Below are 23825 nucleotides of genomic sequence, written 5' to 3'. Positions count from 1 at the left end.
TCACCTGTTCTCGCACCTGCCCCTGCACCCGCACCTGTCCCTGCACCTGTCCCTGCACCTGCACCTGCTCCTTTGCCTGTTCTCGCACCTGTCCCTGCATCCACACCTGTCCTTGCACCCACACCTGCTCCTTCGCCTGTTCTCGCACCTGCCCCTGCACCCGCACCTGTCCCTGCACCTGCACCTGCACCCGCACCTGCTCCCGCACCCACACCTGCTCCCACACTTGCATCTATTCCTCGCCTGCTGCTCGTGTGCCGAGTCCTGCTGTCAGCACTAGAGCCAACAGAACAAACTTCACCCTTTCCGACTGAACACAGTCAGTAAGGGGTGGCTTGTTTCATGTCCAATACTCAATGCAGATCGTTGTGATGATCTTTATGGTAGTTCTGTAATATTACTGCTGAAAGGTGTCTCATTGGGGAGGAGTAAAATGCGGCACTGGAAACATTCTTTGGAATTAGCTCTGGCTCTCTTTCTTTCCAGTAGTTCAGAGGCAAGCACTTGTTAAATGAGAGGATATTAAGTCTTTGCCATGAAGCATGGGCAAGTGTCTTGGAAAACGTAACAAGCGTGGTTGAAGAATCATTCCGTTTAGATAAAAGCACAACCTGCTGGTGGCTCTCATCGTCTCCCCTGGTTCCACTGGAGGGAGAGGCTTTTCCTGCAGGGGTCTGCTCAGCGTGGCGGCCAGTGCTGGGGAAGAGGTCTCTGTGAGACAGATTGAGAATATTCATGATGTCTGCAAAGCCTGATAACAACAGCAAGTATTTGAAGATAATGCTTTAAGTGAAACCTAGGTATTAGTGAACATGTTTGTTCGCATTTGTGAAGCGAGTGCCCCCTGGGTCACATCCCCTTTCCCATTTGTTTCTGTTCCTACTGCAAACCAGCAAGCCTACATTGGAGTGGATGGTGCCTCTCCCCTCAGTTTTCACACCTTTCTCTTTTCCATCCATGTAGTTTAAAAAATGACCAAGAGTCACAAGTAAAATGCTATTAGGTGTTTTCATCAGGTCACACAAAACTTGTGCAAAGTTCAGGTTGCTCTGCTCTCTGTACTTCAGGTTATTAATAAGAAATGCAGGGAAACATTTGTACTTCTCTGGTGATCTGGTAAAGGCTTACCAGCCCTTCTAAGTGCCGATGACCATGTAGGTTCTGTCTTCTTGGGCCTGATTCGAGAACTCTGGGGCCTGACTCGACTGGAGCTCATGCCAAGAAGCAGCCTGACGAGTCTCCAGGGATTATTTATCTCCTCAAAAAGGACATAGGACAAAAAAAAGTGGAATAATGAACAACAGAGTGGCCAGTTTGGAGGTCAGAGCCTCCACAGCCCAGTGTGGAGGCCAAATCCGGCCCGTGCAGAGCCCAGCGTGACAGAGTCAGCCCGCAGAGTCGGCACAGCCCAGGAAGGTGAGCACTGCAGGGCTCTCCCGTGTGGTCTTGGCAGTGGGAGTTTGATTTCAGTGCTTGCCCATTCGACTAAAGAGAGGTTCCCTTACTCTCGTGGTCAAGACCAGGCGTGAAGAGCCCTGTGCGGCTCACAGCGGGGCCATCTGGGATGAATGAGATCCTGGATGTCCTCTAACACTGGGAACCCAAGCAGGTGGCTCTTGGACTTCAGCAGCGAGGTGTTACGTAGCATCTGATCATCTCACCCTCTGCCAAGTGTGAGTTGCCTCTCCACATCATAAAGAAGCTTGCTGTGAGCAAGACAGAAAATAGCTTGGTTAAGTCAAGAAATGGTGTTAGATTCAAGGTTGAGTCCCCTGAAAATGACCCCCATGTGCCTTCTGCTAAGTTCCTCAGAGGGAACACCGTGAAAATGATCCAGCTGTGCATGGGAGGCACTGCAAGGCAAGCAGACTCATTTCTTTTCCTTTGAAGACTATGTGTTTTCAACTGTCTTTTAGGTAAAACCATGTGTTGTAAATTTCCCAAGAAAAGTTTAAGATACTGAATAATATGTTTCAAGTGGGAAAGAAAATCGGAATGAAAATGCACATGGAAATAAGCTCCTGGTGAGGTGTTTTGTGTTGTTGTTTTGTTTTTATAGTAAATAGAAATGAGAGGATGTCCTACCCCAGAACAGCCTTTGCCACATGTGATCTGAAGGTGTTTTCCTCCTGAGACCGCCCAAAGCCCCAGCCCTCCGACCGACTTCCCCTCTCCAGAGTGGAGGCGTTCATGGAGGCGTTCTTGCCGAGTCTCTCTTTTAAACTTCTTTAAGATTTTTACATTTGTTTAGCCTTCAGTGGTTTTGAAAACCCAACAGTAGGAAAGAACGAAGGGCTGTCAGGAGGAGAGCAGTAATGGGAGCCCACGTGGACAGACTGCACCTTCTGCCCCTGAGTCCTGACTCTGTTCAGCATCCAGGGTGGTGCGGGGTGAGGGACTGGCTGGTCTGGGTCAGTCGTGAGGGCACCCCAAATAAGCACGAGCTACAGTGGACACCCTGGTCCCTCGGAAGCTGTATTTCAGAGTGGACCCAGGGAAAAGCTCTGAGGATGTATTAAACCCAAGAGTCGGCCAGCAGCATGTTCTATGCATGCCTCGTAAGCCACCCATCGGCTCGTGGCATTGTTATCATTAGCCAGCTAGTCAGACATGCTGTCTAAGAACCCTGCATAAAGGTTGTTGTCACCTCCACAGACGCTCAGTAAGCTTAGTAACTGATGCTGTAATATTTGATCACTCTCACCAGTGTTTCAAAGTGACAGCATAAAGTGCCTCAAGGAAATCCTTTTCTCCCCTTCTTGAGATGAAAGCATCCCTAGCTTTCCTTGGGTTTCCTTTGTCCTTCTGTGAAGAACTGTCTACCATTAATACAATGTTCAGCTAAGCAAGAAAACAGCCTAGTGGATATTACAATTCTTTGCAAAGTTCGGAAATACGTAAAAAGTGAATCAACTGCAAGCTTCTAGTCTTATTGCTTGTAATAACCTGTTTTTCAGGTACACTTACATAATGCTATGCACTGGGATAATTGCATAATCTGGTTAAAAAAAATCTTTGAACTGCTGCCCACATGAGAGAACACTTTCCTGTACTTGCTGAGTTGTACAAATGGATACATCAATTGGAAGTGGAAGACATCTTCTGCTTTTCACCAACAAGAAAGAAAAAAAAATTAAGGTGTAACCATGAGATAAAGTAGAGAAAGTACCAATGTTCAACCAAGAGATCTCTCGGTTCTGATCTGAATTATGATCCTCACTTAGCTGGCGATGTGTTCTGTGCTGACATTTTCAGGTAGACAGTGTCCACAGCTATAAAATGAGCTGGACGAGGGAGGATATGAAATGTGGTCACATCAGGTGCGTGCCCCAGCAGGCAGGGAACTTTTGCATGGAGCTGTCCATGGGCCAGGATTTTAGGTGCTAAAAGCAAAACAAAACAAAATGGCCTGTCCAGGTATTAGGCCTGAGCCAACCTGAGTCTCATGAGCTCTATGCACCCACCTCAAATCTCACTACACTGCCCAGACACAGATGAGTCCTGCAGTTTTGTCTGTGGCCCTGGGAGACACTTTTCTACAGATTGCTCTGAGAGTCCAAATCATTCAGAACTTCAGCTGGAACATTGGGATGGGAGGATGAAGGGATTGGGTAAGCTTGAAGCCAAACACTGAGCTTTCCTGAACCCACAGAGTGTGACCTGCGTGCACATGCCTGACTCGGTTTACCTTTGCACACAACACCTAGGCATCTGATACGCCCTGGCCTTTGTGTGAGGCCCGCTGTAGTGAACGCAGGATCCAGGCCTAAAAAGAAGCCATCTTTTCTGGGCCCCTTCCATGCTGCCAGGGAGCTGGAGAATACCTCTCTTCTCCACCCCCTCATTCCTGATGCAAGCTGGATGCTGTATCATTTCAGTGGCTATGAGTAAGAACGTGGTGATAAAAGATTTCCTGCAGAGACCCCAAAATAGAATCCCAGGGAAGCCTCATCTCATTCCCTCAGGGGAGAAAGGGACTCTTGCTCAGCAGCTTGGGGTGTGAGTAAGTTGTGCCTGTTTGTGATTCCCAGTGAAGCAAGTGACATGATGTTGAGGGACTCTTCCTCGTGGCATATAGACCTGCCTGGTCCAGCTGGCTAGAGAGCGGAACAGAGGCCAAGGGTGGTGGCAGCTGAAGCTTGAGGGCAGCTGGGGACTAACGATGGGTGTTGTTTGTTTTAGTGAAGTATGGTTGACACATGATGTTACATTAGTTACAGGTGCGCACGTAGCGGTTCAGCAGGTCTGTGCTCACCACCAGGGTAGCTGCCATCCGTCACCACACAACCACACAACACTGTGACGAAGCCAGTGACTATATTCCCCAGCCTGTGCCTTTCATCCCCATGACCTACTCATGCCGTAACCGGAAGCCTGTGTCCCCCACTCCCCTCCACGCATTCTGCCCATCCCCCCACCCCTCTGGCAGCCATCAGTTCATTCTCTGTATGCGTCTTTTTCTTTTATTTGTCCATTTGTTTTGTTTTTTAGATCCCACATATAAGTGAAATCATATAGTACTTGTCTTCCTCTGTCTTATTTCACTTAGTGTAATACCTCTGGGTCCATCCATGTTGTCGCAAATGGCAAGACCTCATTCTTCTTCCTGGCTGAGTACTAGTCCTGTGTGTGTGCGCGCATGCCGCGAACAGTGAGTGTTTCAAATGGCAGGTGGAATAGAGCGAAGGTAGCCCCGGCAGCACAGAGGGAAGGGGCGCCAGTCTGCTGTGGTGTGTCGGCAGGAGCGCAGTCAGGATGAAGGAAGGCGCTCACCAGGAGAGCGGGGACCTGGCGGGAGAGGCAGTGGAGGGACAGGGCATCTGGGAGGCGTGGCACAGGCGAATCCCACAGGGCCTGGCAGTCAGTAGAATGCCCAAGAGCTGGTGAAGAGGGAAGGGGAGGATGTTTCCAGTGCAGGCACACGCGTCCGGGTCTGAGGGCTAAGTGATCAGGAAACAGACGGTGTGGCACCATTCCCAAGGTAGGGACCTCTGGATGGGATGCAGGTGCTGGAGGAAATCCAGCCTGGAGTGACATTCATAAAGGCCACCCAGCAGATAATTGGAATTACAGCATTCGAGCTATTCAGGGCCGTTGGAGCTGGAAACACAAGTTAACTGCAAAAGGTGGTTGGTGAAAATACTCAGATGGTGAGTCCCTGCATGGGAATCCTTGGTCCACGAATACATGAATTCACTCATTCGTTCTATCAAGACCCATGACTCAAACATCTCTCCCACAGCAGTTGCCTCCTAGTCAGATGAGACATAGCTTCTACTCTCAAGTGGTTCTCTGTCCAGTCACATGAACGCGAGTGGACGATTAGGGTAGTTGTGGAGTGTGTGATGGACGCGTGTACATCATGCTATAAAAAAAAATTTCCCGGAGAAGGTGGCCCTTAAATGAAGCCTTCAAGGACATTGGCTAACTCAAGGTGTTATTTAAAAAACGAAAACCAAAGAACCACTGTGTGTGGCTAGAGTACGGCAGGACAGCTGTAGGGAAGGGCTTCTGTCATGGGTGGACTCGAAAGACGTTGGAGAGGCACTGGGGACCTTGTGGGGGCCACTCAAGGGACTCGGTCTTTATCCTAAGAAGTATGGACAGTCGTTGAGTCTGTAGACAAAGAGGGGCCTGACCAGCCTTGACTGTTGAACACATTTCCGAACGGCGGTGTGGACCGGCCCACGGTATGCTGTACATGTTGGGGCCACAATCTGCTGTGTGTGGGGACAGACCCGCCTGCGCTCAGACGCCTCCCGGGCCCTCGCTGCGCATGGAGACTGTCCAGCTGCGATCCAGAGGCAGGGGCCCCGGCCACACCTCGCGCCACGTTTCCACACTGAGAGCAGACAGGCCCCAGTTCAGCACCGCGGCCCGCAGGCCGCAGGCATCAGTCTCGACACCCCTGCCAGGTGGGAGCAAAACCCAGTCAGGGTGCAGTCTGACTTTATTCTGGATGTTGTGTCGCACAGACGGAGAGCCCCTGGCCCCCCACCCCGGGTGCATCCTGGGCTCACTGGCACCACACTGGCCCTCCCCTTGCTGGGATCTCCTGGGACATGGGACAAAGGCTTCTCACACCAGCGCTCACCCCAAAGAAGTTATCCCTGTGAGCCCCACCCCCACCCCAGCTCTCACCATACCCTGCTCCTGCCCCAACCCCAAAATCAGGGCATCCGCAGGGCAGGGTATGGCAAGAGCAGAGCCTGTCCCAGGCCTCTCCAGCTCCCGGAGCTGCCGGCGATCCTTGGCATCCCTGGTGTGTAGATGGGGATGCATCAGGCCAGTCTCTGTCTCTGGCTTCATGGGGTGCTCTGTGCGCGGGCGTCTCTTTTTATAAAGATGACAGACATGTTGGTTTAGGGCCCATGCGAATCCAATTACAACCTCATCTTAATCTGATTGCATTTGCAAAGACTGTTTCAAAAATAAGGTCATATTCATAGGTTTGGGTATCTGGACTTTAATATATATTTTTGTGGGGACATGAACCATAACACCCATCATATTAATACTATACGGATGTGACAAAATCCCAGACTGTAACTTCTTCTTTGTTTTTTAAATTTTAAGTCTGTGACTTAAAATATTTCCCAGCAAAAATGTCTTTGCAGTGTACTTCCATGTTCGCAAGCAAAGCCTGATCCTCCCCGAGAGGACTGGGATCTCACTGAAGCCGGGGTTCCCCAACACGTGGTGGGGGGACTGGAGTCTCAGGCTTCCTGCGAGCCCCCCAGATGCTCCAGCCAGGCTTCCTGGGAAGGAAGTGCAAGCACAAGAATCACGGGAAGCCGTGATGTCGTGGGCTGGGGAGCGGGCACAGAAAATGAGGCACTTGTTGGCTCAGAGATGTGGCCGTCAACAGTGCTGGACTTCAGGATGTAGCATTGTGACTCTAACATCTGTTCCCTATAAAGGATTCTTTTTTTTAAATAGTATACGTCGTACGTCCTTCCATCCCTAAAAATATGATTTCTGGTTACTGACTGACTTGGCCCCTCAGTTAGCCAAGGTGATGTCCAGTTACTGACTGAAAGGGAGGAAGAGGGAGGGGCGGGGAGGGGGCAGGGTTTTATAAATCAATCTTCATCTACACTCTCCTTCGTCACAAAGCACACTGTGCCAAAAAGCATGTGCCGTCTGTCTGCCACTCATCTCTGTTCAGCAAATACTAACTCACACCATCATGGCAGGCACTGGGTGGGGTGGTTTGCAAAACAGACACAGCTCTGCCCTCACAGAGTCTCCGGTCCAGTAGAATAAAAGCACTAATCAAATGATCACACATAGACCCCAGTGTTCCACTCCAAGTAATTCCTCTCACTTTCCGAGCATCTGCCTGGGGGTTCCTGGAAAGCGTCCCTGGAGAACTGGTATTGGAGGAGGACTCTCATCTTGGTGAAGGAGCGTGGGGTTGCTCCCAATGGGGTGGCTGGGAGCTGAGGTAGGAGGTCAGTCCTGTCGAGCTGGGTGGACACCAGCAGCCTTGCTTGCGTTTGCAGGCAAGAGAGGTAGCCTCAACGTTGATCCGCAAATAGGTCTGAGATTGGTGTCAAAACGTGGTGAGTGTTTCCTGAAGCCTCTGCCAATGTCAGTTCCTGTCCACGGGGGCATGTGTCCTGTTCCGTTTCCTGCTGTCCTGAGGCCTCACTGACAGTTCCTCGGGTCAGTGATTAATCACCAGATGAAGGCCCTGTGCTCAACCTTGACTCTGGTCAGGAGAGCCCCTCTCGACGTGTTATTCTTCAAAGCTGTGTTGCTTATTCTTGACCTTTCGTTCTCCCATAAAACTGGTGGAGTTATCTTGTCAAGTTGCACCAAACAATCCCAGCAGTCTCTTTGGAACCAAATTATTTCTCAGCTTGGAGAGAACTTACTTTCTCAGAATTTTGAGGATACTTTTATCTTTGTGTTTCTTTCCCTTAAGCATTGGTTGTCTCTCCATTTTCTATAAATGTCCTTTAATATTATTAAATAGTTTTATAATTAAATATTTAATGATGATTTAAAACTTATTGTAGTTGTATTTTATTTTTTTTTTTAAGATTTTATTTATTTATTCATGAGAGACAGAGACAGAGAGAGAGAGAAGCAGGCTCCCAAGGAGCAGGGAGCCCGATGCAGGACTCGATCCCAGGACCCTAGGATCATGACCTGAGCCGAAGGCAGACGCTTAACCATCTGAGCCACCCAGGCGCCCTGTAGTTGTATTTTAAATAGTATCATTCTATAACTGCATTTTCTAACCTCTGCTAATGCATAAAAATGCAGTAAGTTTTGCTCATGAATCTTATTGGTGGCAACTTTACCGAATTCCCTTAATTTGAATAATTTGTCCAAGATTTTTGTAGATTTTTTTCATATAGCCAAACATATTCTATGAATAATAGTTTTTCTCTCCAAATTTTATTCTTTGTCATGATAAATTGCCCTTCTTATAGTTGTTAGCTTCAAGTTGCTAATATTTTGCTTATAATATATATTTTTTCACAAGTGCAAATCCCCAGTAAGCTGTCCCCATCTGCTTTGACATCAGAGTTGCGCTGGCCCATGTAATGCACTGAACAGTGTTCCCTCATTCTGTGGTTTCTGGAAAAGAGTTCCCAAGGTTGTAATTACGTTTGGAGACAGATGAATGGATGAGGAGGTGATGAAACTCACCTATAAAACTCCCTGGGACTAGTCTTTTCTTTGTGGAAAGATTATTAACTGCTGGCTGGATTTGTTACCTATTTCTAAAACCTGCAAGATTTTTACTTTTCCTTGAGTCACTTTTCTTAAGTTATGTTTTCCTAGAATTTGTCCGTCCCATCCATGTCTTCAAATTTATGGCCCTGAAGTTGTTTATAATCGACTCTGATGATTCCCTTCATCTCTGCTGTCCCTGAAGCTGTACCCCTTCCCATTCCTAAGTATTTACTTGTGCCGTCTCCTTTTTAATCGATAATTCTTGCCAAAACGTATCACTTTTTTCAGTTTTTTTCAAAATACACTTTTGAATTTGTCTTCTTTATTGTATCTTGGTTTTTTTCTCTCATTAATTTTGATTCTTATTTTTATTATTTTCTTTCTTCTACTTTCCTTGGGTTTACTCTCCTGGGGATTTCCCCCCAATTCTTTGAGTTACAGATTAATATTTTAGACTTCTTTCTAACAGGAGCATTTGATGCTAAGACACACCTCTAAATTTTAACTTAATACCATCCCACAGAGATTGAAAAGCAGTCTTTCTTTAAATCTCTCAAATCCAAATAATCTCCAATCTTTACTATAATTTGTATAATACATATATATTACAATACAATATTATATAAGTTATATAAGTTATTAAGATTGTATTTTTAAAATTTCCAATCATATAGGATTGTTAAGTGATAAAGTAAAAGTGATCTATATGGTATAGTAAGAAAAGTCAATCTATATGGTAACAACAGTATGACTATTTTTTAGATAATTTACTAATCTGTGTGCTTTGTGGCCTAGATTACAATATGGCCAATTTTTGTACATATTCCATTTGTACTTGGAGACAATGCATAGTCTAAAGTGGCTGGATTTTTTTTTTTTATGTTATGTTAATCACCATACATTACATCATTAGTTTTTGAGGTAGTGTCCCATGATTCATTGTTTGCATACAACACCCAGTGCTCCATGCAGAACGTGCCCTCCTCAATACCCATCACCAGGCTAACCCATCCTCCCACCCCCCTCCCCTCTAGAACCCTGTTTGTTTTTCAGAGTCCATCGTCTCTCATGGTTTGTCTACCCCTCCGATTTCCACCCCCTTCATTCTTCCCCTCCTCCTACCTTCTTCTTCTTCTTCTTTTTTTTTTTTAACATATAATGTATTATTTGCTTCAGAGGTACAGATCTATGATTCAACAGTCTTGCACACTTCACAGCGCTGACCATAGCACATACCCTCCCCAATGTCTACCACCCAGCCACCCCATCCCTCCCACCCCCCACCACTCCAGCAACCCTCAGTTTGTTTCCTGAGATTAAGAATTCCTCATATCAGTGAGGTCATATGATACATGTCTTTCTCTGTTTGACTTATTTCGCTCAGCATAATACCCTCCAGCTCCATCCACGTCATTGCAAATGGCAAGATCTCATTCCTTTTGATGGCTACATAATATTCCATTGTGTGTGTGTGTGTGTGTGTGTGTGTGTGTGTGTGTGTGTGTGTATATATATACCAAATCTTCTTTATCCATTCATCTGTCGATGGACATCTTGGCTCTTTCCACAGTTTGGCTATTGTGGACATTGCTGATATAAACATCAGGGTGCACGTACCCCTTCGGATCCCTACATTTGTATCTTTGGGGTAAATACCCAGTAGTGCAATTGCTGGATCGTATGGTAGCTCTATTTTCAACTTTTTGAGGAACCTCCATACAGTTTTCCAGAGTGGCTGCACCAGCTTGCATTCCCACCAACAGTATAGGAGGGTTCTCCTTTCTCCGCATCCCCGCCAACATCTGTCGTTTCCTGACTTGTTAATTTTAGCCATTCTGACTGGTATGAGATGATATCTCATTGAAGTTTTGATTTGGATTTCCCTGATGCCAAGCGATGTTGAGCATTTTTTCACGTGTCTGTTGGCCATTTGGATGTCTTCTTTGGAAAAATGTTGTTCATGTCTTCTGCCCATTTCTTGATTGGATCATTTGTTCTTTGGGTGTTGAGTTTAAGAAGTTCTTTATAGATTTTGGAAACTAGCCCTTTATCTGATATGTCATTTGCAAATATCTTCTCTCATTCTGTCGGTTGTCTTTTGGTTTTGTTGACTGTTTCTTTTGCTGTGCAAAAGCTTTTTATCTTGATGAAATCCCAATAGTTCATTTTTGCCCTTGCTTCCCTTGCCTTTGGCGATGTTCTAGGAAGAAGTTGCTTCGGCTGAGGTCAAAGAGGTTGCTGCCTGTGTTCTCCTTTAGGATGTTGATGGACTCCTGTCTCACATTTAGGTCTTTCAACCATTTTGAGTCTATTTTTGTGTGTGGTGTAAGGAAATGGTCCAGTTTCATTCTTCTGCATGTGGCTGTCCAATTTTCCCAACACCATTTGTTGAAGAGACTGTCTTTTTTCCATTGGACATTCTTTCCTGCTTTGTCGAAGATTAGTTGACCATAGAGTTGAGGGTCCATTTCTGGGCTCTCTATTCTGTTCCATTGATCTATGTGTCTGATTTTGTGCCAGTACCATACAGTCTTGATGATGACAGCTTTGTAATAGAGCTTGAAGTCCGGAATTGTGATGCTGCCAGCTTTGCTTTTCTTTTTCAATATTCCTCTGGCTATTCGAGGTCTTTTCTGGTTCCATACAAATTTTAGGATTATTTGTTCCATTTCTTTGAAAAAAGTGGATGGTATTTTAATGGGGATTGCATTGAATGTGTAGATTGCTCTAGGTAGCATTGACATCTTCACAATATTTGTTCTTCCAATCCATGAGCATGGAACGTTTTTCCATTTCTTTGTGTCTTCCTCAATTTCTTTCATGAGTATTTTATAGTTTTCTGAGTACAGAGTCTTTGCCTCTTTGGTTAGATTTATTCCTAGGTATCTTATGGTTTTGGGTGCAGTTGTAAATGGGATTGACTCCTTAATTTCTCTTTCTTCTGTCTTGTTGTTGGTGTATAGGAATGCTACTGATTTCTGTGCATTGATTTTATATCCTGCCATTTTACTGAATTCCTGTATGAGTTCTAGCAGTTTTGGGGTGGAGTCTTTTGGGTTTTCCACATAAAGTGTCATATCATCTGCAAACAGTGAGAGTTTGATTTCTTCTTTGCCAATTTGGATGCCTTTTATTGCTTTTTGTTGTCTGATTGCTGTGGCCAGGACTTCTAATACTATGTTGAATAGCAGTGGTGATAGTGGACATCCCTGCTATGTTCCTGACCTTAGGGGGAAAGCTCTCAGTTTTTCCCCATTGAGAATGATATTTGCTGTGGGTTTTTCATAGATGGCTTTTATGATATTGAGGTATGTACCCTCTATGCCTATACTCTGAAGAGTTTTGATCAAGAAAGGATGCTGTACTTTGTCAAATGCTTTTTCTGCATCTATTGAGAGGATCATATGGTTCTTGTTCTTTCTTTTATTAATGTATTGTATCATATTGATTGATTTGTGGATGTTGAACCAACCTTGCAGCCCAGGGATAAATCCCACTTGGTCATGGTGAATAATCCTTTTAATGTCATGTTGGATCCTATTGGCTAGTATTTTGGTGAGAATTTTTGCATCCGTGTTCATCAAGGATATTGGTCTGCAATTCTCCTTTTTGATGGGGTCTTTGTCTGGTTTGGGGATCAAGGTAATGGTGGCCTCATAAAACGAGTTTGGAAGTTTTCCTTCCATTTCTATTTTTGGAACAGTTTCAGAAGAATAGGTATTAATTCTTCTTTAAATGTTTGGTAGAATTCCCCTGGGAAGCCATCTGGCCCTGGGCTTTTGTTTGTTGGGAGATTTCTGATGACTGCTTCAATTTCCTTAGTGGTTATAGGTCTGTTCAGGTTTTCTATTTCATCCTGGTTCAGTTTTGGTAGTTGATACATCTCTAGGAATGCATCCATCTCTTCCAGGTTATCTAATTTGCTGCCATAGAGTTGCTCATAATATGTTCTTATAATTGTTTGTATTTCTTTGGTGTTGGTTGTGATCTCTCCTCTTTCGTTCATGATTTTGTTGATTTGGGTCCTTTCTCTTTTCTTTTTGATAAGTCTGGCCAGGGGTTTATCAATCTTGTTAATTCTTTCAAAGAACCAGCTCCTTATTTCGTTGATCTGTTCTACTGTTCTTTTGGTTTCTATTTCATTGATTTCTGCTCTGATCTTTATTATTTCTCTTCTCCTGCCGGATTTAGGCTTTATTTGCTGTTCTCTCTCCAGCTCCTTTAGGTGTAGGGTTAGGTTGTGTACTTGAGACCTTTCTTGTTTCTTGAGAAAGGCTTGTATTGCTATATACTTTCCTCTTAGGACTGCCTTTGCTGTATCCCAAAGATTTTGAACAGTTGTGTTTTCATTTTCATTGGTTTCCATGAATTTTTAAAATTCTTCTTTAATTTCCTGGTTGACCCATTCATTCTTTAGTAGGATGCTCTTTAGCCTCCATGTATTTGAGTTCTTTCCGACTTTCCTCTTGTGACTGAGTTCTAGTTTCAAAGCATTGTGGTCTGAAAATAGGCAGGGAATGATGCCAATCTTTTGGTACGGTTGAGACCTGATTTGTGACCTAGGATGTGATCTATTCTGGAGAATGTTCCATGCGCACTAGAGAAGAATGTGTACTCTGTTGCTTTGGGATGGAATGTTCTGAATAGACCTGTGAAGTCTATTTGGTCCAGTGTGTCATTTAAAGTCTTTCTTTCCTTGTTGATCTTTTGCTTAGATGATCTGTCCATTTCAGTGAGGGGGGCGTTAAAGTCCCCCACTATTATTGTATTGTTGTTGATGTGTTTCTTTGCTTTTGTTATTAATTGGCTTATATAATTGGCTGCTCCCATGTTAGGGGCATAGATATTTACAATTGTTAGATCTTCTTGTTGGATAGACCCTTTAAGTATGATATAGTGTCCTTCCTCATCTCTTATTACAGTCTTTGGTTTAAAATCTAATTTGTCTGATATGAGGATTGTAAAGTGGCTGGATATTGAGTGAGTACTATATATGTTCCTTAGGTTAACTTTCCCAAATGTATTATTTAAATACTTAATTTTGTTTTTCTGCTTGATTTATCATTTATTGAGAGATATGTTAAGAACTTCCCACATGATAATGGATTTGTTAATTTTTCCTCTTGGTTCTCTCAATTATTGATTAGTATATTTTGAAAGTGTATTATATGGTGCATACAAGTTTAGAATTATTGAATCTTCCCAGTGAATTGAAACTTTCGTCAATATATAGTGATTTTATATCTTCAAATGTTTGTTGTGTAATTTGTATGGCTTTAGTGTTGCTTTATCAGCGTTCTTTTCAGTAGTATTTGCACAATATATCTTGTGTCATTCTTTCATTTGAAACCTTCTATGTCACTTGCTTTAGACATGTCTCTATAACTAAACTTGTTTTATTTTTTTAAAGATTTATTTATTTATTTTTAGAGAACGAGAGAGTGCAAATGGGAGGAGGGGCAGAGGGAGAGTGAGAGAATCTCAAGCAGACTCCCCACCAAGCACAGAGCCTGTTGTGGGGCTCTGTCTCACGACCCTGAAATCATGACCTGAGTCAAAGCCAAGAATTGGATGCTCCACTGACTGAGCCACCCAGATGCCCCAACTAAATTTATTTTAAACCAATGTAGCACTCTTTGTATTTTAACTGGAGAGTTTAGCCCATTAACATTGATTGTAATTTCTTATATATTTTTATTTATTTCTACCCTTTTAGTTTGTGTATGGTTTAGTTTGATTTTGCCTTACTTACAAACCAATTAGCCTATTAATTTTTGTGGAAGAAGACATAAGCTTCAGGGATCAGAAAGAAAGGACTTTATTATGCAAGGAATAGAAAGTGGTATGGATACCATATTGGCATAGGTTTCCTTTTCCCCCAAGTTCCAAGGGAACATTGGCGTGGGGGGCAGATAGATACCACGCTCGCCGTGAAAGTGAATCCCTGTTGAGAAACACTGAGCTTGGGGGACCTGGTGTTTTATAACAAGTGGTAGCAAGCCTGCTCTTTGTCTTGGAGAAAAACATGACTTCATCCCTCAAGGATGCTTTCTGCCAGAACAATCCTGAGAAACGGCCAGGTTAAGAGTGGGCAGTCCCTTATGTTTTCACCTACTCAGCAAGAACAAATAGAGAATGCAGAGACACTCGGGGCCCATGGTGGCTGCACTCTCAACCAGACATTAGATGTTAACTCTAATTACCATCCTGCTGTATATGCTGCTATTTAAATCAAGATTTCATTTCTAACTCCATGTAAGTCCACAGATAGTGCAATACTTTGACTTTTTTTTTATGCAGTTCCTAAGTGTTTAGCTTTACCCGTAAGTGTCATTGTCAGTCAAATTTCTCAGGTTGTTGATCTAGAAGTGTCTTTATTTTGCCCTTATTCTTTTTTTTTTTTTTTAAGATTTTATTTATTATTTGACAGAATGAGACAGCGAGAGAGGGAATACAAGCAGGGGGAGTGGGAGAGGGAGAAGCAGGCTTTCCACGGAACAGGGAGCCCAATACGGGGCTTGATCCCAGGACCGTGGAATCATGACCTGAGCCACAGGCAGACGCTTAACGACTTAGCCACCCAGGTGCCCCAATTTTGCCCTTATTCTTGAAAGATATTTTGCAAGGTAGAGACACTGAAGTTATAATTGTTTTCCCTCAGCACCGTTTACTTATTATTCCGCCCTTCTGTGCCTTCCAACAATGCCACTAGGATGTCCGATGACATTCTAATTAACATTCATTTGTAGAAAACCTGTCTTCTGGTTGCTTGGAAGAAGCATTCTGCAGGTTGAATATGTATTTAGGGACAGATTTCTTTTTATTTAATCCTCCTTGGGATTTGGGGGGGCTTCATAAATATGAGGATTGGCGTATTTTATCAACTCTGAAAAATTCTCAACCGTTGGCTCACCTCTTTGAATAGTGAGTATCTGTTTGTTTTTCTCTCACTGTAAGACTCACACACTGGATTTTTCTCCCCCTGTCTTCCATGTATCTTACACCGGCTTTCATATTTCTTGTCTTTTTGACTTTCCTGTTTGTACTCTGTCAATTATCATCCAATCTAACTTCTCCTTTATTAACTACTTATTTCTTGGGCTTTGTCTAAACTGCTCTTTATCTATTGAGTTCTTAATTTAAATCACTGCAGTTTAATTTTTAAAGGTCTGCTTATGTTAACAAATCTGCTTCATCTTTTGTTATCTCTAGTTTCCTTGTAATGCTTTCCATCTTTCTTTTTGTGTTCTAAACATGTTAAACATATTTTATACTATTTATACAAAAATTTCAACCTCTCTATCTTTGCAGGTCTGATTCTGCTTATCTCTGCTGACTCTTGCTCATGGTAGCTATTTCCTCGTATTTGTAGCAATTTACGATTGCAAGTCATGTTCCTTAGAATGTTCTCTGTTTAAGCTTTGAGACATGTTAAAAATAGTTCCTCCAGAGTACTTGTATTTGCTTCTGCCTGGTCCTCAGGATGCTGCAATCTGAGACCATTAAAAAGTAAATGTTTGGCTTGGGGTTTTTCAGGCTGGTAGTGTGAATTTTGGCCTGGAACTGGCCTAACTATGAGCTGCAGGAGGCTGACAGGAGGAACTCTGTCCTGTGCCATTTCCAGAGCTCACACCTGAATAAGAAAGTCTCCTCCCAGAGTGAGGCTCTCCCCGCTTTCCCCCTACAGTCTGCTCTGTGGGGACCATGATTTTCAGCAGAGTGGCTCTGACCTGACCTCCCGCCCTGCACTGCCCCAGGCTCTCTCCAGGTCCCGTTTTCCAGACCCTGCTGAAACTCAGGTCTGGACTATGGGAATTGACATCAGACTCCAGGACAAACATGACTTCCTCTTAGGGCATATCTTCTTATCCTCAGTTTTTGCCTACATTTGTGTTCCCCTAATTACTATTAGATCAGCCATGCTTTAAAAAAGAGGATATTCTTCTCGTTCTACCTAGCCTTTTTATGTGTCTCTGGAAGGCTCCCTCTGCATATGTAATCCATCACATGACCAAGAATGACACCCCCACCCCCACCCCAGCCTCCTCCTGAGGTTCTCTGATGAGAAGGATGCACCACAGGGACTATATCCCAGGGGATTAAAGCCTGTAGCTTTCAGTGTCTCTGAGAATTTCTTTTATGTGTTCATCTAGTTCCCATCTCTAACAGAAGTGTTTAGTGTTTGGAATGCTATAGATGTCTATGAATTATTGTTTAAAAGATGAGTATTTTTTGCTAAGAAAAACTTCTGGCAGAGATTATACATTCTCCTTTGTACCCATTCCAGGTCTTGAGGGACATTTCTATTTTGAGGATTTTTTTTTTCCTTTTTAAGTTACAGGAACTCTTCCTGCTATAGTTTTCACCTGTTTCCTCTTTCCTGCTAACTCCCTTCCTCTTAACGTTCCTCTGTAATTTATGTGTAGGCTCAGACTGACAAGAAAAACCCCCCTGTCTCTGTTCATGATAAGGTTTTCTCACATACTGTCGGACCAAATGCTCTGTTCACTCGGATGCCTGCTTGCTGGCTGTCTTCCTCACGGAAGCTCACCGTCATGGCCATGGAATGAGAAGTGTGTGTGTTCGTCTCCTTAGGCTGCAGAACATAGCACAGCAGATGGGTGGCTGGACACTGCATGTATTTGTTGTCTCACACTTCTGGAAGCCAGAGGTCTGAGATCGAGGTGCTGAGGGCCACACCCCCCTGACACGTGTAGGGGGCTTCTTTCTCACCTCTTCTGTGTGTCGGTGGTGGCCGTGATGTGCCTGGACCAGTGGCTGCACCGCTCCAATTTCTGCCTCTGTTGTCACATGACCTTCCTACAAGGACACCTGTCACATTGGATTAGAGCCCACCCTACTCCCATATGCCCTCATCCTAACTAATAACATCTGCAACAACCCTGTTTTCAAATAAGGTCACATTCTAGAGGCTGGGGGTCAGGACTTCGATGTATCTTTTTAGAAAAGGACACAATTCAACCCATAACAAACAACATGGAAACACTAGTAGGGTCAAACCCAGAGGTTCTACAGATGCTGTCACCTCCCAATAAAGAATGGTCCTTTTGCCCCTCCTCTATTGATGAGTAGAAAAGACCAAGCACATTTTCGCCTCTACATGAAATGTTTTCAGAGTTCTTCTTTTGGCCACATGCTAGGGTCCCTTGGCTCTCAGTGCTATTTCATGTAATAAGCCCCCCTTTGGTGTCCCTGTGTTGTCTCGTGAGTAAACTGACCTTTAACAAGAAGACCCAGTCATTATGCACCAAGGCATTCCCAGCATCTGTCCCCACACCCGTGAGGAGGCCTGTGGAGGCCACCACCCAGACTTCTGTCTGTGAGACACTCTGTCCACAGGATGTTGGCCTCATGGCATTTCTTGACCACGTGTAATTGTCTAAGGAAATGAGGATCTTAGCCTGTCACCCTCTTGGTTGCCTCTCCCTTCTTTGATTTCTTTTGATACACACCTAGTAAAATTCCAGACACGTTGCCATGCACTCACAGACAGGCAGATCTTGCTTGGACACTTTCATCTGTGTAAGTTTAGGCAGTAGGCTCAGCTCCTTGAGCCTCATAAGATGGGGTTCACTGCGTCCATTCCGCAGTTTTTTTAAGTATGTTATACAGATGAAATAGTAGAAATGGCCCAGCTCTTGGTAACCAGCCGATCTCTGAAAGTAGTCACCATAAAACCCCTTTAAACAAACGTAGGAAGGGTTGCAGACGGTGGCTGTCCTGTGTGTTTCCTCATTGGTGGGAGAGGCAGACAGAGAAGCCAAGAGTCATTGTCTGGTGCTGTGAGTAAAACGGGGAGCCTGGGGAAGGCACCCTCACGCAGCCTGCAGCGTGGAAGGGTTTGGGTAGGTTTCTCGGGAGCGACATGGCCCTGTGCCGTGAAGGGGGAGAGAGGCGATGCCAGTGGGTGGAGGCAGGCGGGCATCCCGGGCAGTGACCACAGCACCCACCGTGTGGTGGACACGGGAAGCCCATCTTCACGTAGTGTGTCAGCGTGGCCCAGCCCGAGTTCTGGGGCAGGAAGGAGGGCAGACGGTGAGGAGAGGGAATGGTGACCAAGAACAGCACACCTGCTCCGCTCTGGAGTTTGTGCTTCTCCTGGACGACCTGGACACCTGTGGTGCATGGGGTAACTTGACTCGGTTTGCTTCTAGAAAGATCTTTTTAGTAGCAGGACAGTGGATGGGTTGTGAGGGATAGCATCTAGCCGGAAATTACTGTATTCTGACAGGAACTGATGGGGCCTAAACCATGTCCCCGAGAGCAGGGCTGGAAAGAAGGGGAGATGTGAAAAATACCGAGAAAGTCTCACCAACAAGGCTCTGTGCGTCGGTAGACTTCGGGAATAAAGAAGCGCCAGAAGTGAATGTAATTCTTGCCTCCCAGTTTGGGCCACGGGGTAAACGGTTGTGCCGACAGGGGACAATATAGTTTAACAGGGAGCTTTCAGATAAAAATTCTAGAATTGGGGGTCTACTCCTTCCCTAGTCATGTCAGTAGCTTTCTATGTGAAACTCTAGGATTTTAGCAAATAACAACTTTGGTGAGCAGTTTACAATTTGCAGAGCACTTCCACATTTTGCTTTAACTGCCCAAAACTGCCACATTTGTAGGTGACAACCTCCTGAGGAAGGAGCACAGGTTCCCACCCCCACCCGACCCCCTCCGGCGCTGAACTCACCACGATTCTCAGACTTGGCCCTCGGGCATTTCGGATGCAGAGGGGCTGTCCTGTGCGCTGTACCCCACCCCTGCCTCTGTAGCATCCCTCCCTTCCCCCACCCCCCGCCGTGACAACCACACCTGTCTCCAGACATTGCCAAGTGTCCCCCTGGGGGACAAAGTCAGCCCCACTTGAGAACCCTGTTCTAGAGGCTCAGAGTTTCAGGAAAGGTCAAGTCACAGTGGGGACAGTGGATAGAATTCGGATATTTCACATCCGATGTGCGTCCCATGGAGCAGCCTCGGGTAGCACCCCACACAGCCGGCTCCCCGCCTCCCGCAGCTCTGGTGGGTCTGCTCTCTGAGGCTCTTACATTCTACATCCAATAAATGCTGCAGGCGGAGTTCGCGTCCGGTCCCGCGGGCAGCAGTCCTGCCGGCTTTGCTGGCGCCGGTGCCCTGGGCGTGGAGCGAGCAGGGACCGTGACCGCATCTGGGGAGTTCTCGGAAGCCTGGGTTTAATGTGGATTTCTCTAGAGAGCACAGCTGCGTGTTTCCGCGAGGCACCTCGAGTAAGAAGTAGTCAAGACCACTGGAGGTTTTGTTGCTGTTTTCAGATGACACGGGGGTGCATGGGGGCCGCAGGCCTGTGTCTGGAGGGGCTGTGCGCACAGATGCTCGGGGCGGGGGGTCATTCTCGCTCTCCTGCTCCTCTCTGGTTAGTGCCAATGCTCAATCACGAGCCCTGGTCTGCAAGGGGGGTTATTTCCGTCCACCTCGCACTGAGGGTGCCACCCTGCGGGACCCCCACTGGGCAGGTGACTTCCGTCCTCTGAGGCCCTCACTGCTGTAAATGGAAGCTGGACACCATTCTTGACTTATAACTGGTTTGTTGTAACTTGTAACTGGTTTGTTGACCAAACGAGGCTCGAAACACACCTTTCGGTACTTATCAGAGTGAATGACGGGGAACCACATCAATTTGCATAGTTTTTTCTTCCCACTCCTGAATAACAGACAATCATGTTTGTTTTCAGTTTTAAATACTTGATTAAGAAATTAGTATTTCCAGTCCTATGGACTGGCCAGACGCACAGTCTCTTTGCCTGGCTTGAGGCTGTGTCAGGCTGGGAGGCTGCTGGGATCCTGCCACGGTCAGGGTGGGAGGGGAGGAGATACAGGGAGAGAACAGACTCACTGGAACTGGTCTGCACACAGGTGGCCTCACTCTGATCCTTTTTCTCATGGAGAGCTGTCTTGTCTTCTTCTGGGGTTACTGCAGCTGGAGACCCCCCTACCCGGTCTGCACGCACTTACAGGATCTAGAATTCTTCCCTCAGCCCTGGGCCTGGTGCTGCACACTTCTGCTCCAGACAGCATCTCAGAGACCCCCAGACTTGCCCCCTTTATCACATGGCCACACCTGGTCTTTAAGAAACCTTCTTGCACCCTTCCTCCTGCAAGTCCTGTGAACATAGGTCCATTCAGTGAACAGCGCTTCCTGAGCCTCCCCAGAGCAGTGACCATCTCTGCTCTCTAGAACTCAGACCTGAACTGCATTCACAGCAAATCACAACGCTCACGGTGGGGCTTGAAGCCAAGCAGGTGGCACCCCCCTACCCGGTCCTTCGAGTGGAAGGAAAGGAAGGACAGTACAGATTTTGCCAAAGTTACCTTCCTTCTAAAAGCCACCCTCTCCTTCCTGTCCAGGGCGTATTCTGTTCTCAAAGAAGGGGGAATTCCAGGGTGGACCAGACCTCAGTTATTGTTTCTGAAATTCTGAAATTATATGCCTCAGGTGTCCTGGGGACTCAATAGACCTTTAATTTTCATTAATCAATCATGAAACCCCCTTTGCTCTAAATTCTCAGTAACCCTGTTCTTCTACAAGCTGGGACCCCACCTCCTCTGCCCAGGACAAATGGCTCCTTATCCCCAGGGGTCACCCCAAATACCACCTCCTCCCCTTAGGACCAACTTCTCACTTATCTCCGAACACATAGCATTTCCTTACACATTTCTTTCGCATTGCATAAAAACTGCATCGTGTTTGTCTATCCGCTTACCTTCTCTTCATGCAGCTGTGAACTTCTGCTGGTCAGGAGCCGTGCCACAGTCTTCTTTGTATCCCTAGGGCTGAGCACGGCACCAGGCACCAGGAGGTGTCCGTGACCACTCGTGGGACCAAGGTGAATGCACGTGGCCAGTCCTCGCTTATAGGCAGCAGCAGAGAACATGGCATCCCGCTTCCCATGTTCAAGGCAGGGAAAGACTCAAGGTCACCAGGGGGCTGCTGAGCTTGGTCTTCTCTCCAAGCCTCCCTCCCTCCCTCTCCACCATCAGGGCACAAGCTCACCCCCCCCCCCGCCCCCGTATTTGGGAGGGATCATCCAGGCCCAGGTGAAAGCGGGCCTGATATCTACTGCATGTTTGGTGGTCTGGAGGTATTCATTGTATTAGCACAGGAACTGGTGGTAAATGATTTTTAGATATTTTGATAGACTTAGTTTACCAGGTTAAAGATAAAGGCAAACAGAAATGTTCTAGCAATGAAATTATTTCTACAGTTGAAAATATGAAAGCTTTTTTTTTTCTTTTGAAACTCCAAGTCCAATAGAGCAGTTTGGTTGCACTCAAATGTGGGGGATCATGAATGCCCCATAAGACATTTCCTTTCCAATTCTGTTACACCAGGTCAGCATGCTCTTGGGGTAAAACACAAGCCCTGATCTAGGCCTGCCGGAGGCTTTTGTCCTGAGCTGGTACAGTTGGCATACGGTCTCCGCCCCCATCTCCCCAGTGAAGCTTGTTAGAACTGGCCCCTTCCTCATCCCAGGGGCTGGTGACCAGCCCAGTGTCTGTGGACCATCAGCTGCTCTCTGCCAGAGCGGCAACATGGCCTAGTCCTGGCCTGTCTTTGCACTTGTTTAGAGACAAGATGCCTCAAGGGAGGGCCAGGGAGAAGGGGAAGCCTCTGGGGGTAAGAAGCTATCTCCTGGAGTAGGGATAATCGCCCTCCAGCAGAACCCTTGAGGGAAGAAGGAACCGTTTGTTTTTTTTTTTTTTTAAAGATTTTATTTATTTATTTGAGAGAGAGAATGGGAGAGAGAGAGAGCATGAGAGGGGGGAGGGTCAGAGGGAGAAGCAGATTCCCTGCTGAGCAGGGAGCCCAATGCGGACTGGATCCAGGGTCTCCAGGATCATGACCTGAGCCGAAGGCAGCCGCTTAACCAACTGAGCCACCCGGGCGCCCCGCAGGAACCAGTTTTGACATGCATATTTTCATCTTAGAGATGCACAATGGGGACACAGAACAGGCCAGTGTGCTCAGGCTCTCCAAGCAAGGACGTGGCAGCACCCAGCGTCCACTCTAAACTCTGCGCTCACCACTACCCGGCCTGTGCATCCATTAAACCCCAGAGAGCTTTTGTGACCTCACCTCCTGACCCAGATGCAGTGTGAAATGGCCAGTTCTCATTTGGGGCATCCGCCCTCCCTACTCACTTTAGCAAAGATAGCCCTTTACAGGGATTAATGCAACCTTTGGCTTAGCTGAGCAGATGACAGGACACTTGGGATTTTTCACAATCTACCTGGCAAAAGAGCGAATCTTGTCACACAGTACCATATGCATGAATGTTTCTGTGCTGACATTTTTTGACCTTATTTTAAACATTGACTCAACACGTGCACATTGCACAAGAGTAAAACGGAAGAAGCTGCTCGGAGCTCGGAGCTCAAAGATCTGGAACTGTCTATAGCCCTCTAGTGAGCCTTTCTAGGGGGAAAAACAAATGTGTTCCCTTTAAGGCAAATCCCCTCCAGCCCTACAACCGGCAGCCGGCCTCAGAGAGCCCTGCCTCAGGACACGGTGCTGGGCCTGGTAAGTCATCCGTTTGGACAATTTTCTATATATGGAGTGGGAGGTCATGGAGAACGGATGTGTCTTTGTTCTCCAAGCACTGCCAACGGCGGTTTCCCCAGACCGCGTGGGGGTCCGTTCACCCCGGGGAGTGACAGACGGACCCGCAGGTTCGGGCGCCCGGGCTGCGGGGCCGCGGCGGGGAGAGGCGCGGTGCAGAGCGCCCTGCGCAGGCTCACGGAGCCCCTCGGATTTTGTTTCATTTTCCAGAAATGTTTGCTAATTAACAAAAGTTTTGTTCGGCCCAGAAGAGCACTATGCCAACGTGCGTACGTGGCTGTTTTAAGGAAGGACACCATGACGACGCCCCCCAGCCAGAAAACAGCCCAGCAGGGCAGCGGGGCAGAACAGAGGGCAGGCGCCCGAGCCGCGGGGGCGCCCGCACCCCCTGCGGGGCGCAGCGCAGCCGTGGTCCGCGGGGCGCGTCAGGCGTGCGTCGCCCAGGGCGCCGAGCGGGGGAGCGGGCGGGGGGCGGGGCCGCGCGCGGGGAGTGCTCGGAGGGCGGGGGGGGGGGGGGCGGGGGGGGGCG

General features: G+C 46.5%; 1 protein-coding gene across 1 annotated transcript in view; it reads left to right on the top strand.

Moving 5' to 3' along the window:
- Positions 1–23825, top strand: part of LOC118001950 (ribosomal protein S6 kinase alpha-2) — a 288962-nt gene that overhangs the window by 106460 nt on the left and 158677 nt on the right. The gene's annotated exons all lie outside the window — the stretch shown is intronic.

This window comes from Mirounga leonina, unplaced genomic scaffold (genome assembly GCF_011800145.1).
Source record: "Mirounga leonina isolate KUSES-001 unplaced genomic scaffold, KU_Mleo_1.0 Mir_55, whole genome shotgun sequence".
Classification (NCBI taxonomy): Eukaryota; Metazoa; Chordata; class Mammalia; order Carnivora; family Phocidae; genus Mirounga; species Mirounga leonina.
This window is presented reverse-complemented; position numbering and strand designations above follow the sequence as displayed.